At 43.1% G+C, this 15,948-nt stretch overlaps 1 protein-coding gene and 1 non-coding gene across 2 annotated transcripts in view; one reads left to right on the top strand and one right to left on the bottom strand.

Annotated features, from left to right (window-relative positions):
* The window catches only part of STK39 (serine/threonine kinase 39), a 323,108-nt gene that overhangs the window by 285,366 nt on the left and 21,794 nt on the right, over nucleotides 1-15,948 (bottom strand). The window lies entirely within an intron of this gene.
* Nucleotides 8,849-8,921, top strand: TRNAC-GCA (transfer RNA cysteine (anticodon GCA)). Its single transcript has one exon. It is a non-coding gene; the product is annotated as a tRNA-Cys (tRNA).

The raw sequence follows: 15,948 nt of genomic DNA, 5'->3' as shown, positions 1-15,948 counted from the left end.
AAATATTCCTATCCTAGGTTCTGAAAGTAAAATTTAGACACAAACATTCACTGGTTCTGCACCTGTGAATAAACTTGGTATAAACTAAGTTGTGCACCATGATTAGGATGTGGGTGAAGGTGATGACACAGAGCCAGGAGAAGTCCTTAAAAGATAACCACCCACCTTAACCACACCTTATGCAAAAGGTGACCAGTTGCTCGCTATGTGTTTGGACTCCTTAGAAAGAACGAGGCATGACTCCTTAGAAAGAACAAGGCATCACAAGTTGAAACTACTATCCCAGAGGAACCACAATGGCCCCTTTAAAAAGTACCTCTTCAGTCACCCAGAACTCTTCTTTCCCCAACTTCAGAAGAGGTGAAAGAAGGAAGCTTGAGTTCAACATGAAGGTCACACGCCCTCACTCTACAGAGAAGGACTAACACCCTGTGCTTAACAAACAGACCAAACTAATACCTTCATTCAGTTAAGTGTTTGTACAAGGAAGTCACTGAAACTCACTGTTCGTGGGAATGTTCCCTCCCCACCTTACCTGCAGGAAGGCAGTATTGACTTCCTCCCCAACCTTGATTTCCAAAAAATTAGCCCTCCAGAAAGAAGTCTTCTGCAATAGCCCAGCTCCCCAACTCCACAGCAAACCTGGCCAAGGCTCCTGACCCTGTGCCCTTGGGAAAATCACTTCTCTCTGAGCTACCTGCCGGGCGGGCAGAGTGGGGGTGAGGATGGCCTGGATTACATGTCTAAAGAGAGCTTACAGGTCTGAAGTGTGGTCACTCAGCCGTGTCTGACTCTTTGCAACCCCATAGACTGTAGCCCGCAGGGCCCCTCTATCCATGGAATTCTCCAGGCGAGAATACTGGAGGGGTTGCCACTTCCTTCTCCAGGGGACCTTCCCAGCCCAGGGATTGAACCTGGGTCTCCTGTATTACAGGTGGATGCTTTACCATCTGAGCCACCAGGTAAGCCCAGGCTTACAGGTTGTACTAGGATAACTGTTCAAAGCAGGTCTCAAAAAGCAGTGAGCCGCCGAAGACCTCATCCCTGTGCCGTGACTAACCTTCATGCCCGCAATCCCAAGGCAAAGTGTATTCACCGAATGAAGCAGTGCATTTTCGGTAAAGATCAGGTTTCCAGACCACAAGAAACGTAAAGCATGGACGTGCAGACTGCAGCACAGGCATTCTGGAGAGAATCCACCTCGGTCTATCTCGAGGCCAAGTTCATACATGCTCCCATGATCCACGTATCCCGTTCCTAGACATGCGTCCCCGTGACTCCTCCCGCAGGCCTGAGAGGGCACGATGAGGGTGTGCCCTACAGACCTGTGCGTGGAGCTGGAGGAAAAGAAAAGATGGGAACGATGTCTAGGTAAACATAGCAAGATTAATCATAAGATCACAGTGCTGAGTTCAAAAACAGTAAAAGACAGTAAAAGCTAGCGTACAATATGAATTCAAGACATGAACAAATGTCCTCATGTGCTATAATAACCACACACTCTATATGTGATTCCTGTGAAATGGTTAAAAAAAAACAAACAAACACTTAAAGCAGTCTGTCACATTTTAAGCACTTAGTAAATATCAATTATTATTAGACAAAAAGATGGTCACAATACATTGTAAACCTTCTACTACAAACTTCATTTATGCATCATCCTTTCTCCTAAGGGGCTTTCTTTTCCTCTATTAAAAAAATGCATAAAAGAGATTAGAAACTTATGTTTAAAACTGTTTACAGTGGTTACCTCTGAGGACACTTGTATGTGTGTTTTAGCTTGTTCTCCTTGCTTGGCCCTATTTCTACAATGAATAAACATATATAACTTTAGAATTGTCTTTAGTCCTTAATGTCCCTTTCAGTATGATTCATGACACACCAAAAAATAGAAATGTCTCAAAAATGCACCCCATCAATGAGGAAATAGTTCTATCATGGTACACGCCGATAGCAGAATATTTTATAGCCAATATTTATCAATGTGGGGAGATAGCATACTGTCGTGTGGAAAAAAGCAGGCGCTGGAATTGCACATGTAGGAGATCTGAAAGGACACAGACGACAGTGGTCAGCAGAATGGGCTCTCGAGCTGCCCACTCCCTGCTCACATCCTGCCTGCAGGATAATGTGATTGCCTCCCTGAGCCTCAGTCCTCATCTGCAAGATGGAGATGATGACAGTGCCTCTCCTGAGGCTGCTGCAAATAAATGCAAAATATGCAGAACAAGCAGGAAAAAAAAACATGTATAAGGCCCACTAGGAAATGTCTGCCTTTTATTTATGGAGATTAAACCTCAATAAAGTTGACTTCCTGTGGTCATGTATGGACGTGAGAGTTGGACTGTGAAGAAGGCTGAGTGCCGAAGAATTGATGCTTTTGAACTGTGGTGTTGGAGAAGACTCTTGAGAGTCCCTTGGACTGCAAGGAGATCCAACCAATCCATTCTAAAGGAGATCAGCCCTGGGATTTCTTTGGAAGGAATGATGCTAAAGCTGAAACTCCAGTACTTTGGCCACCTCATGCAAAGACCTGACTCATTGGAAAAGACTCTGATGCTGGGAGGGATTAGGGCCAGGAGGAGAAGGGGACAACAGAGGATGAGATGGCTGGATGGCATCACCGACTCGATGGATGTGAGTCTCAGTGAACTCTGGGAGTTGGTGCTGGACAGGGAGGCCTGGTGTGCTGCAATTCATGGGGTGGCAAAAAGTCAGACACGACTGAGTGACTGAACTGAACTGAAAGTTGATTCAAAAACACATGCACACACACAAAAGGTCACAATATTGTGTAATTTCATTTGTAAGAACTATCCAAAATAGGTAAACCCTTAGAAATGGGAAGCAGGGCTCCTCCCTGGTGGCCCAGTGGCCAGGACATCAAGCTTCCACTGCTGGTGCCTGGGTTCAAACCCTCGTCGGGGAACTAAGATCCCACAAGCCAGGCAGCATGGTTTAAAACAGAAAATAGAAAGGCAGACTGGTGGTTGCCAGGGGCTGAGATAAGGGAGAAGGGAGAGTAACTGCTGACTGGGCTGGGGCTTTATTGTGGTTGATGGGAGTTTGGGAACCAGGCAGAGGTTGTGGTTACATGATGTGAATGTACTAAATGCAACTGGACTGATCATTTTTAAAGGGTTAATTTTATGTTTATATAATTCTACTTATGTGAATTCGGTGGGGGAAACATGAATGCAGAACAACATTTGTCGAGAATATATACAAATTAATAAAAGGTGAAAATACATAGTCATAAAGGTGCAAAGGGTGAAAAGAATGATTAAGGGGATTAAGTATAAACGCAAGCCAAAAAATAATGTGATGCAGCATAACCCAAAAACAAGCCCTGCTGACAGTGTGTTCCCTGAACAGACTCTGGCGTGGTTTAACCTTCATCACCTGGGGCCAAAACACAGTCTTGGTCTGCTGCCACTTCCTTTTTAAAAAAGAAATGGTGTTCACCTCTAGTCTTCATTTTGCCATTTGCTGTTTTTACCTACTGCTGTGTATCTTGGAGCACTCCTCATGTTAGTGCATATCATCTTTTGTCACTGCTTCAAAGCTCTACAGATGTATTCATATCAAGATCCAAATACTTTTAACTTGCTTTATTTGATCATACATGGTATTTTGCCCTTGAGCATACATAACATGCCAATTAATGACAGTTTCATAAAGAAAGGTTAAACATGGTATGCAACTGCCTATACCAAACAAAACCCTGACATAAGGTTAGCTTTTAGAGCGAGCTTATATGCATCCTTCACAGACAAATGCCTCCCACAAATCATTAATGCTACAACCAAACAGCCAAGGGTGCAATGATTTTCCCCCCACCTCCACTTACACACCCTCCAAACTGAGGTTGATTTGATCTGATTTCATAGGGGAAGAAAAAAAAAGTCTTAGCTGGATAGGAGCTCATTGTATGATTCTTTGACCCAAGATGGCCCTTCCCTAAGCCCAGGGACTGGCCCGGCCTGGCTGCTTGGTATTAAGTTTAAAGGCTTGGAATTCATTCAGAGGATACACTCAGTGTCAGCAACAAACCCATGAAGTTCACCTTGGAGCTTCTGGCTCCTCTGACGACCATGCCAAAAACTCTACCTTTTTTTTCTAGATCTGTTTTCCAAATCCCAAACACCAACACGTTCACCTGCTCGTGTGTATCGAACAGAGTTCTCTAGGATTTTGTTTTCATCAAAATAAACTGGTATAAAAGGCTGCCCTTTTTAATAATTAGTCACAAATGTCAGCTGCCCCAAGGTGACACAGGATGGACAAACTTGAGATTTGTGAAGAAACAGCAGCTGGAAACAATCAGACAGGGAAAACGCACAAACACTCAAGGAAACAGCCCCCTCTGGGCTTAAGGAAAGACAGGCATTTTAGAAACCTAAAATAGGCCATTTATCAGAGGCGGGGTGGGGGTGGGGGGTGCAAAGGTCATCCCCGAGGTACCAGGGTGGAGGACAGAACCACCTCTCACAGGCGCTGCCTCCTGTTCTCATAGGACCTGCCAGCAAGAAGGGTCTGTTCCGGGGCCAAGGGCTATCTGGCATCTCTAAGGTTTGGGCAGTTATACAATACAATTATTTTTTTTTGCATAGCATCCCTCCCACAGGGCATTCCAATAAGCTTGACAAAGGGAGTCATTCATAGACTTGATAAAAGCGAAGCAGGGAAAACTTTGTAACCCGGAGAAAAGACGGGAAATAAACAATTGAGAGGAGGAAAGGGCCCCCAGGCTTCCCCTGGAGGCTTTCATCTCCCCACCCAACACGTGGGCTGGGGCAGTAAGAGAGAGGGATGCAAGGGAGAGCAAACAAAATCAGAGGGTGACAGAGGAATGGCTTCCCAACTTCCAGAGAAGGTACAACCTCACTGTTGACAAACAGTGAAACAGTCCCCTGCCAAATGACCTGAGATTGGTTTGGAGTTTTGTTTTTGTTTGGGGTTTTCTGAGGCCAGCTATTTACTCTGCTTGTTAAATAATAAACACAAGTTACAAAATATTTTCCTAATTTATGACTTACCAGCCTGCTTTACTCTGACAGAAACAGAAATGTGCCTACACACCAAGGCAAAAGTTGTGTTTGGCTGTTAAAAGATCTTGGAATTCCGACAAGAAATTCCTGGGTCTGGGCACTCTGCTGCTGCTGCTGCTGCTGCTGCTAAGTCATTTCAGTTGTGTCTGACTCTGTGAGACCCCATAGATGGCAACCCACCAGGCTCCCCCGTCCCTGGGATTCTCCAGGCAAGAACACTGGAGTGGGTTGCCATTTCCTTCTCCAGTGCAGGAAAGTGAAAAGTGAAAGTGAAGTCGCTCAGTCGTGTCCAACTCTTAGCCACCCCATGGACTGCCCTACCAGGCTCCTCCATCCATGGGATTTTCTAGGCCAGAGTTTTGGAGTGGGGTGCCATTGCCTTCTCCGCTGGGCACTCTAGCAGGGGCTAAATGTCTTTTTTTCAGGGAGGTGAGCCATCTGAAGAAGAGAAGAATCACTGTTCTTAACTGGAGCAGAGTGAAAGTCGCTCAGTCATATCCCACTCACTGGGACCCCATGGACTATACAGTCCATGGAATTCTCCAGGTCAGAATAATTGGAGTGGGTAGCCTATCCCATCTCCAGCAGATCTTCCTGACCCAGTAATCAAACCGGGTTTCCTGCATTGCAGGTGGATTCTTTACCAACTGAGCTATCAAGGAAGCCCTTACAGACATGCGTGTCTTTAGGCTGAGAAACATTATAGGTTGCCTTCAACAGAAGACATGATCCAGGTGCTTTCAACCTTCTAAAAGCAAAGCCCATTTCACCACAGCACCTCTTATCCACAGATGAGCTTATGAACAAAAGAAAACCCTGCTCTCCCCAGCAGGTCTCAGCTAGGTCTCCCTAGCTGGGCGGCTACCTACACAGCCCACCCCTTCTAGGTCTGAAGTGTGGTCACTCAGTCGTGTCCAACTCTTTCAGTCCCATAGACTGTAGCCCACTAGGCTCCTCTGTCCATGGAATTCTCCAGGCAAGAACACTAGAGTGGGTTGCTATTCCCCTCTCCAGGGGATCTTCCCGACCCAGGGACTGAACCTGAGTCTCCTGCACTGCAGGCAGATCCTTTACCATCGGAACCACCAGGGAAACCCAACCCCTTCAGGGTGCTAGGAAGTATTCCCCAGTTCAGGTGCTGCAGGGGAGTGGGAGGGGACAGCTGACGTGGAGGAGGGATGAGGTCAGCTCCAGGCCTGGGTTCTCAGCAATAGCAGATGCACTGTGGCAGGTAAAGGAGATTTCTCTCAGGCCTGCCGGGGCTGTCCTGCCACAAGGCATTTCCTATCAATCTGAACCAACTGCCAAAACCCAACTTGGTGATGTGTTTCACTACAACTTAACCAATATTTTCAAAAGCATCCCATTCTTCCAGCTTATCTAAGAAGAACATTCCACAAAGGAAGCCTGGAAAGTAATATATTGGAATTCCTTAAGTCACATGGGAATGTGTTGCATTACAGATCTACCGTGTTCAATTTCGTATTGGCCTTCATATATAGAATGAATGAAAGATATATATTTTTTTCATTGATATAGTCAATGAATAATATAGAGATATGGATATAGATAGGTATCAAAGCCAGCCCAGGAAACAAATATGCTCTATAACAGAAAAAACATCAATTACTGATTTTAATATCAAATCCATGTTAGCATCACAACTTAGAAAAAGATTACTAGAAGCAAATCACTTAAATTCTCTCCACTTTGAAAATACAATATGTATAGGGACAATATGAGCTTCTCCGGTGGTTCAGACAGTAAAAAAATCTGCCTGTAATGTGGGAGCCTGGGGTTCGATCCCTAGCTCAGGAAGATCCCCTAGAGAAGGAAATGGCAACCTACTCCAGAATTCTTGCCTGGGAAATCCCAGGGATAGAGAAGCTTGGCAGGCTACAGTCCACGCGGTCCCACAGAGTTGGGCACGACTAAGTGACATATGTTTTCACTTTCACTTTTTCAGAGGGATAATAAAAACATAATACTGTGTCATCATTAAGGAGGAAATATACGGAAGTTCCTCTTGCTGATGGGCATCCCGACAAAGAAGGGATTGAGAGAGCACCAGCCCACACAAGGGCAAGAGGGTGCCACAGACGAGCCCCGTGCTCTGCCCCAGAAAGCCTCTCTCTGTAATCGGCAGCACTGCCGCTGTCACTGACGGAAGTCCCACAGGACAGAGAGGACTGTGATTCATTTGTACAGAGGGTCCTGCAGCCTGGCCTGAATGTCCACAGTAGGCAAGTGACTTGTACAGAGCCACCAAAGCAGAGAAAATTCCCAAAAGGATGTCTTGGGAAAGTTCACTTTCACAGCATCAACGTGTATCATCTTTCCTGGGAAGCTGACCAGTCAGGTCAAAGTCCTACCACCAAAAACGATGACCGTGGGATACACAGGCACCACACGTACCAAGATGAAGGCAGGGGAGCCCTCGTCCTCTGCCCCCTAGTCCTCCCCAATGCTCCCGAAAGAGGGTGAGCAAAAACAAGGGCCAACTCAGCTTAAAAGACACGAGCATACTGACAGAAACTTCTCATCGTGAGCCTGGAAGGCCCGAGACAAAATCAAGAGGTGTTACCTTTCTGCAGAGGTAATTCCACACACACAGAGCAAGCAGGAGCAGAGGACAGACTTCTCCTCCCCCGCCAATCCCCCCAAAAAGTAAAATAAGTAAAAACAGATCCCAGAAGGTCCAAAAGGGAGGTGGGAAAGCCTGAACTGGACACTCGCAGAACAGTCAAAAGACTGATGTCCATTCAGCCTCTCAGCAAATAACCACTGACTCCTGCCAAGTGGCAAGAACCCTGTTGAATGTTACTCAGGATATAAAACCTGGGACAAGCATGTTTCCTCTTCTCAAGGATTTGAAAGTTACCAGAGCAAATAAACTTTATGCCCACACAGCTGCATTACCCAGTTGTAGGTGATTTTCCCTAAGAACTGAACAAATCAAGAGTTTGGGATAGGCATTTGGGTTGAAACCTAAATGACGCATGTAACGTATATAGCAGAAAAAAAAAGGGAGATAGAGAGACTAGCACTCTAGAAAGTAGCCAAAGGTGCAATGAAGGCAAAAAGGTGGGATGAACCATTTATTTTCAGGAAGCAAAAAATACAACAGGTGAAAAGTAATGAAAGGAAGAAAACAAGGATGAAATACTGACACAAGTCACTAGCAGGGCTGGAAGTAAGACAAGAGATGTATCAGGGCAACTGACATCCCCTACTGTGATCACTGACCGCCCTACCTTCAAAGTGAAATCAAACAGGCGGCATAAAATGTCGGATGATGACAGCTTTCGTCTGTTCCTTTTCTATCAAGTACTATTTGTTTAGGAGAGAAGAGGTATCCAGTTAGTCTAAGAGATGAGCAATGATCCCAGATATCCCAGAAGGTAACACCAGTCCTTGGCAGTGGGGGAGGGAGGGCACTATTGCCTTGGCCAGGCAAATCCCAATTCTCTTATGACTTATGTGGTACTTGAGCTTCCCTGGTGGCTCAGACAGTAAAGAATCTGCCTGCAAAGCAGGAGATCTGGGTTGGGAAGATCTCCTGGAGAAGGAAATGGCTACCCATTCTAGTATTCTTGCCTGGAGAATCCCATAGACAGAGGAGCCTGGCAGGCTACATCCCATGGGGTTGCAAAGTTGGACACAACCGAGCAACTAACTATAGCACCTTGGTAGACCAAACATGTCTCTTTATGTCCAGTAAGTGAAAAAAAAAGTTTTTTCAAAATTTTAAATGTGTTCAGATCTTTTCACGTACACTTAACTCTCAATTTGTTGCTTCCCTGGTGGCTTAGATGGTAAAGCGTCTGCCTGCAATGCAGGAGACCCAGGTTCGATCCCTGGGTCAGGAAGATCCCCTGGAGAATATGGCAACCCACTCCAGTATTCTTGGCTGGAAAATCCCGTGGATGGAGGAGCCTGGCAGACTACAGTCCATGGGGTCGCAAAGAGTCAGACACGACTGAGCGACTTCACTTTCTCAATTTGTTGGTCAGCTGCCTTGCAAAGTACAATAAGTCCCCTACATACAAATGAGATCAGTTCTAAGAGCATGTTCGGAAGTCCAACAAAGTTAGCTAGGTACCCAACTAACACAATCGACTATATAGTACTGTAATAGGTTTATAATACTTTTCACCCAAATAATACATAAAAACAAACACAAAAAATAAATATTCTTCATCTGACGGTACAGTACCTCAAGAAGGACAATACTGCAGCAGCTGACACACAAGGGTTGACACTGAGTGAGCAGGAAAGAAGAGTCACTGCCTGGAGGAGGGGGAGGAGATGGTAGAGCTGAAGGACCGTCAGCAGGAGGAGGTGCAGGGCAGGCAGCAGTCATACTCAGCCTGGTGTTGCTGGAACGTATATTCGCATCTTTCAAAGTTCTCAACTTGAAGGTTCACACGTAGGGGACTTACTGTGTAGCTTAGCCATGACTAGGAGGCCTTCCACTGCACACTGAGATGGCCCGTGGCCCTGTCCTGTCCTTCCTGGGGAGGGGAGGGCTTTTCCTACGGCTCCTTTTACTTCCCTCCCTCTCACATCACAGAGTTGTTTGTAGGCCTCCGTCCTTCCACTGTCCAAACCCAATGTCTGTCAGAAAGATGCCCTCAGCTACAGAAGAAAACTTATCTAGCCCACCCCTCATCTTTTCTCTGAGTGGTCTGTAGCAAGCCAGCACTCCCCTCTCAATGCAAAAACTCTGGTCTCTCAATTGCTTTCCTAGCAATCTTGGCACTACCTAAAGATGCAGCCTTAGGAACATAAACAGCCATGTCCTAGAGTCGACCTTTAAACGGATGAGACTTCACAGCGAGCCCTCCGGACTCTCACTCACTTTGCTGTCATGATGGAGGAGAAGTCAAGTTTCCTTAACCTGCTTTCCTTGCTTTCATCTAGTATTTTACATACCTGTTGCTAATTCTGATTGACTTGTTTCTTTAAACTTTATCATGTAAGCATGATGTGCTTATCTTATTGTGCAATGCACCTCAGAACATGCTGGCATGCCATGGAGGGCTCACAAAGAAAAGAAATGAAGTCTTCGTTTCCTTGCGCACTTGAACAGTCGTGACAATCGATGACTCTCTTTGTTAACAGGTTTCACTGTGGGAAAAAGGAATGGGATGAAACTCAACAGCTCAATTAGCAACGGCGATAGATGCCAAAGGAAGCGTCTCCGCAGAGCCGGGACAGTGGCGCAGCTGGCCTACCCGGCGAGAATTCTGGGACGAAGAGGTAAAGCCATGCCAAGCTGCACCACAGCGATGGTCAAGAGTATGGACTTTCAGGGAAGAGAAACTAAATCTGTCCTTGGCAAATCTGTGTAATCGTAAGCTTCGGTTTCCTCGTTGGCTTGATATGTGCACTAAAGAAAATATGCATGCAAAGTCCTGGGCGGAGTGGCTACTAACACAGCACTGATGAAGTGCCGATGACCAGCAACGTGGATTCAGAGCTTTTCCCCTCAGAGATGACACAGATAGGCAATGCCACGGGAGACATCGCAATCACACAAGGCATTTCTACTGCATCAAGAAAAACAGCCCATCAGATGAAAGCCAGTATTTCTAGGGAAAGTGCTGGTTCTAAACTCGTCTCCACTAAATGCTTTAGTTTCTTCCAGATTTTTTTTTTTAAGAAAAAAACTTTTTATTTAAATTGTCAAAGATAATATAATTGTAGTTGTGGGCAACGGAGGGAATTAAGACAATACACCCTGCCTCACTCACCAGATAGTGCCTCCAATTATACCTAGGCTACAGAGAAGAGGTTGTATTTTTTTTTTTAATTTTAGTTTTTTATTTTTTAAATTTTAAAATCTTTAATTCTTACATGCATTCCCAAACATGAACCCCCCTCCCCCCTCCCTCCCCATAACATCTTTCTGGGTCATCCCCTTGCACCAGCCCCAAGCATGCTGCATCCTGCGTCAGACATAGACTGGCGATTCAATTCACATGATAGTATACATGTTAGAATGTCATTCTCCCAAATCATCCCACCCTCTCCCTCTCCCTCTGAGTCCAAAAGTCCGTTATACACATCTGTGTCTCTTTCCCTGTCTTGCATACAGGGTCGTCATTGCCATCTTCCTAAATTCCATATATATGTGTTAGTATACTGTATTGGTGTTTTTCTTTCTGGCTTACTTCACTCTGTATAATCGGCTCCAGTTTCATCCATCTCATCAGAACTGATTCAAATGAATTCTTTTTAACAGCTGAGTAATACTCCATTGTGTATATGTACCACTGCTTTCTTATCCATTCATCTGCTGATGGACATCTAGGTTGTTTCCATGTCCTGGCTATTATAAACAGTGCTGCGATGAACATTGGGGTACATGTGTCTCTTTCAATTCTGGTTTCCTCGGTGTGTATGCCCAGAAGTGGGATTGCTGGGTCATAAGGTAGTTCTATTTGCAATTTTTTAAGGAATCTCCACACTGTTCTCCACAGTGGCTGTACTAGTTTGCATTCCCACCAACAGTGTAGGAGGGTTCCCTTTTCTCCACACCCTCTCCAGCATTTATTGCTTGCAGATTTTTGGATCGCAGACATTCTGACTGGTGTGAAGTGGTACCTCATTGTGGTTTTGATTTGCATTTCTCTAATAACGAGTGATGTTGAGCATCTTTTCATGTGTTTGTTAGCCATCCGTATGTCTTCTTTGGAGAAATGTCTATTTAGTTCTTTGGCCCATTTTTTGATTGGGTCGTTTATTTTTCTGGAATTGAGCTGCATAAGTTGCTTGTATATTTTTGAGATTAGTTGTTTGTCAGTTGCTTCATTTGCTATTATTTTCTCCCATTCAGAAGGCTGTCTTTTCACCTTGCTTATAGTTTCCTTTGTTGTGCAGAAGCTTTTAATTTTAATTAGATCCCATTTGTTTATTTTTGCTTTTATTTCCAGAATTCTGGGAGGTGGGTCATAGAGGATCCTGCTGTGATTTATGTCTGAGAGTGTTTTGCCTATGTTCTCCTCTAGGAGTTTTATAGTTTCTGATCTTACATTTAGATCTTTAATCCATTTTGAGTTTATTTTTGTGTGCGGTGTTAGAAAGTGATCTAGTTTCATTCTTTTACAAGTGGTTGACCAGTTTTCCCAGCACCACTTGTTAAAGAGATTTTCCACCAGAAAATTACTAGAGCTAATCAATGAATATAGTAAAGTTGCAGGATATAAAATCAACACACAGAAATCCCTTGCATTCCTATACACGAATAATGAGAAAGTAGAAAAAGAAATTAAGGAAACAATTCCATTCACCATTGCAACGAAAAGAATAAAATACTTAGGAATATATCTACCTAAAGAAACTAAAGACATGTATATAGAAAACTATAAAACACTGATGAAAGAAATCAAAGAGGACACTAATAGATGGAGAAATATACCATGTTCATGGATTGGAAGAATCAATATAGTGAAAATGAGTATACTACCCAAAGCAATTTACAAATTCAATGCAATCCCTATCAAGCTACCAGCCACATTTTTCACAGAACTAGAACAAATAATTTCAAGATTTGTATGGAAATACAAAAAACCTCGAATAGCCAAAGCAATCTTGAGAAAGAAGAATGGAACTGGAGGAATCAACTTGCCTGACTTCAGGCTCTACTACAAAGCCACAGTCATCAAGACAGTATGGTACTGGCACAAAGACAGACATATAGATCAATGGAACAAAATAGAAAGCCCAGAGATAAATCCACACACATATGGAAACCTTATCTTTGACAAAGGAGGCAAGAATATACAATGGAGTAAAGAGGTTGTATTTTTAAATGAAGGACCAACCTACATACAAAAATATTTTTCCAGTACAAAGTTAAAATCTTTGACTTCAAATGCTGATCTAGGAGACAGAGTCAGAAATAATGGTTCCTTCTGCTTCCCAAATCCATTTCTTTTGTACTGAAATTATTTGTTGAGTTGGTTAAATCACAATGAACTGCGGTTGATTTCGGAGAAAAGGGGACATGTGAGCAGGATGATGATAAGTAGAAAAATTCCACTACAACCAGGATATCTTTGTTTGAAGGCACAAGTTGATTAAATTCACATCCTGTGGTCGTTTGTTAAATTTTCAGAACAATGGTAAATGTAGTTACTGAGAAAACAGAAAAACCACTGTTCCTTTTCATTAGTTCTCGTCCTTGTCAAAAGTTTAAACACTGATTGCCTCAAAGTCTACAGCTTATAGTCAAGATAAAAGCATGATGTTAATACACGCCCATCAAAAAGCTAAACAGAGATTCATACATACACATACTTACATATGCAAATATTCAACTAATGTTAGCATTTAAACCATGCTTGTATAGACAATACTAAACCTCAGAAGTTGTCTTTATGAAGAGAATTACCAAGTTTCATCAAAATATTAGCTCTATCTCTCACCACAATTCCGCCTTGGAACAAACTTTACAACACACAGTGGACGGCGGGAATGTCACAAGTTGGAGTTGCAATCCTTTCCTTTAGAATTCTAACAGTAACGATATGATATGCGGGCGCAGAGACAGAACTTTGGAGAAAAGGTGATCAGCACTGAAGCTCAGCTACGCAGCTCCGCTAGAGAATGACCTCACTGGGATGTAATCGGTTCCCTGTTTTCTCCTGAAGACTTTCTAAGTTCCTTCAAGGTCAACCCTCAAAGGGAGCTCCTCTTTATATTACCAAGATGTAGCAACGCCTGGCACACACCTGAGCTGAGCAAACACCAAATAAATAGACTGAGGATAATCAACCCACCCTCTGATCAAGTAAAAGCAGGGAGGTGTATAAATTCTGACCTTTGGCCAGCTCACATTAGCTCAGGTCTTTTTCTACAGAACAGACTCATTCCCACCCTCTTCTCTGGATCCTGAGAACCATCATCCCACTTTCCACAACACGTGAAGAACAATCTTCTTAACCCATAAGGCCTCTGACTACCAGGCAAGAGATTCCAGGATATTATAGGCATATTTAAAAAGTAGGATATCTGTACAGGTTAGTTTTCTTTTAAACATTTAATAGTCTGCTGTTTTGGCTGAATTTTTTAGCCTGGTTTCAATGTTGGGAAGTACATGAGCAAAGCTCTATAATTTTCTCTCTTCTATAATGAAAGGTCTTTTGAGTCCACTGACAGAATTCTGTGTTCTCTACGGCTGTCAACATTTCAGCATTAATGTTAGTAACTTTCTTAAACCTCCCAAACCCCCATCATTGATTTAGGTAGATGACAGGCCATGAGAATTGCTGCTTTATACAAATAGTCACTGACTGAATTTGGGGGTACTTTGTATGACAAAGAAAGAAATCTATTAAAACATTTGAGTAGTAAATATAGGAAACAGCGACTATTAAAATAAAAGGCTTGGAGATAAAATCACGTGATCTATTTTAATGAGTATTAAAGTTTACTGAATGGCAGTGGATTTTCTAAGTCATTGGATACTCAATTATCCATACCAATGGAAGGGTAACTGGTATGGAAAATACAAATAATATTGTTGTATACCTGAAACTAATACAACATTGTAAAGCAAGTATACTCCAATAAAAAGTTTTTCTAAAAAAAGAAAATATAAATAATAAAAACAGTCTTCACATACTGACAACTTTCTATGTCAAACAGGGGTAACTGAAGCTAATGTGAAGATTACATGGACTAACTATGAAAAGTATTTAACCCAGGGGTTGACATAATAGCTCCTCAGTGCTGTTACTATTATAATCACCTTTATCATTATATTACTCATTATGCATTCTTACTGTTGTGGTGGTTTAGTTGCTCACGAGTATCTGACTCTTTCACGACCCCATGGACTGTAGCCCACCAGGCTTCTCTGTCCATGGGATTTCCCAGGCAAGAATACAGGAATGGGCTGCCATTTCCTTCTTCATGGGATCTTCCCAACCCAGGGACTGAACCAGCGTGTCTGGCATTGCAAGTGGATTCCTTACCACTCAACCACCTGGGAAGCCTCATTAGGCATTACATTATCCTGCAGAGCCAATATGATGGTCCTGATTTGGATGATGAAACACTGGGAAGCTCAATAAGGCCCAGGTACTGGCTCGCAGTCTCAGACTTGGTAAATGATGCCAATGAGATCCAGGCCAAGTTGGCGTAATGTGCGAGTTCCAGCTCTAATGTCATGTGATGCTGCTTCTAAAGTAGGGACCTTTCTTCTGGAAGTTAACTCCTTGTCCTCATAGCTTGAAAATCCTAAAGGCAGACGACACAACAAAAGCTGAGGAGGCAAAAGGAACCCTGGAAAGGGCAGGGACTCTGCAACCAGATGCCACTGGGTTCAGATCCAGTGGTGTGATCTTCAAAAGGTGATGCGATCAACCAAGCCTCTGCTTCCTAATTTGTAAAACTGGGATAATCATACCAATCCTGGCAGGAATAAGCTAAGGATACGATATAAAGCATGTGAAGTACTTGGTCCTGTCCTCAGCACACAAGGGGTGCTCCACAGATTGGTATCAAAATCATCCCATTGACTTGCATCACTTTTACAAGTACTTAAGTCTTCATGGTATAGAGAAAATTTTTAAATCTCCCAGAATTTTAATCTTCGACATTTTTTTCCAAACATAACTGTATCTCATGGAGTATAAAATAAAATTCTCCCTCAAGACTCAAGTAACTTTTATTACCCCTAATTTTTCTTTGGTTATATGTAATTTTTGTTATTTTACACACATATAAAGAAAGAAAATGATACAGTCACCTATTCTATACATAACTGTATTTATGCCAAGCTTTGGTGCTTCCACAGGAGAATGAAAAGAATGTAATAAAAAACTAAACCAAAATAGAAAAGAGTGGGAAATTCTTAAAACACACACAAAAAATCCATTTTCCTAGA

The sequence above is a fragment of the Ovis canadensis genome, chromosome 2 (assembly GCF_042477335.2).
Source record: "Ovis canadensis isolate MfBH-ARS-UI-01 breed Bighorn chromosome 2, ARS-UI_OviCan_v2, whole genome shotgun sequence".
Classification (NCBI taxonomy): domain Eukaryota; kingdom Metazoa; phylum Chordata; class Mammalia; order Artiodactyla; family Bovidae; genus Ovis; species Ovis canadensis.
The sequence above is the reverse complement of the archived record's forward strand: the minus strand, read 5'-3'. Positions and strand labels throughout refer to the sequence as shown.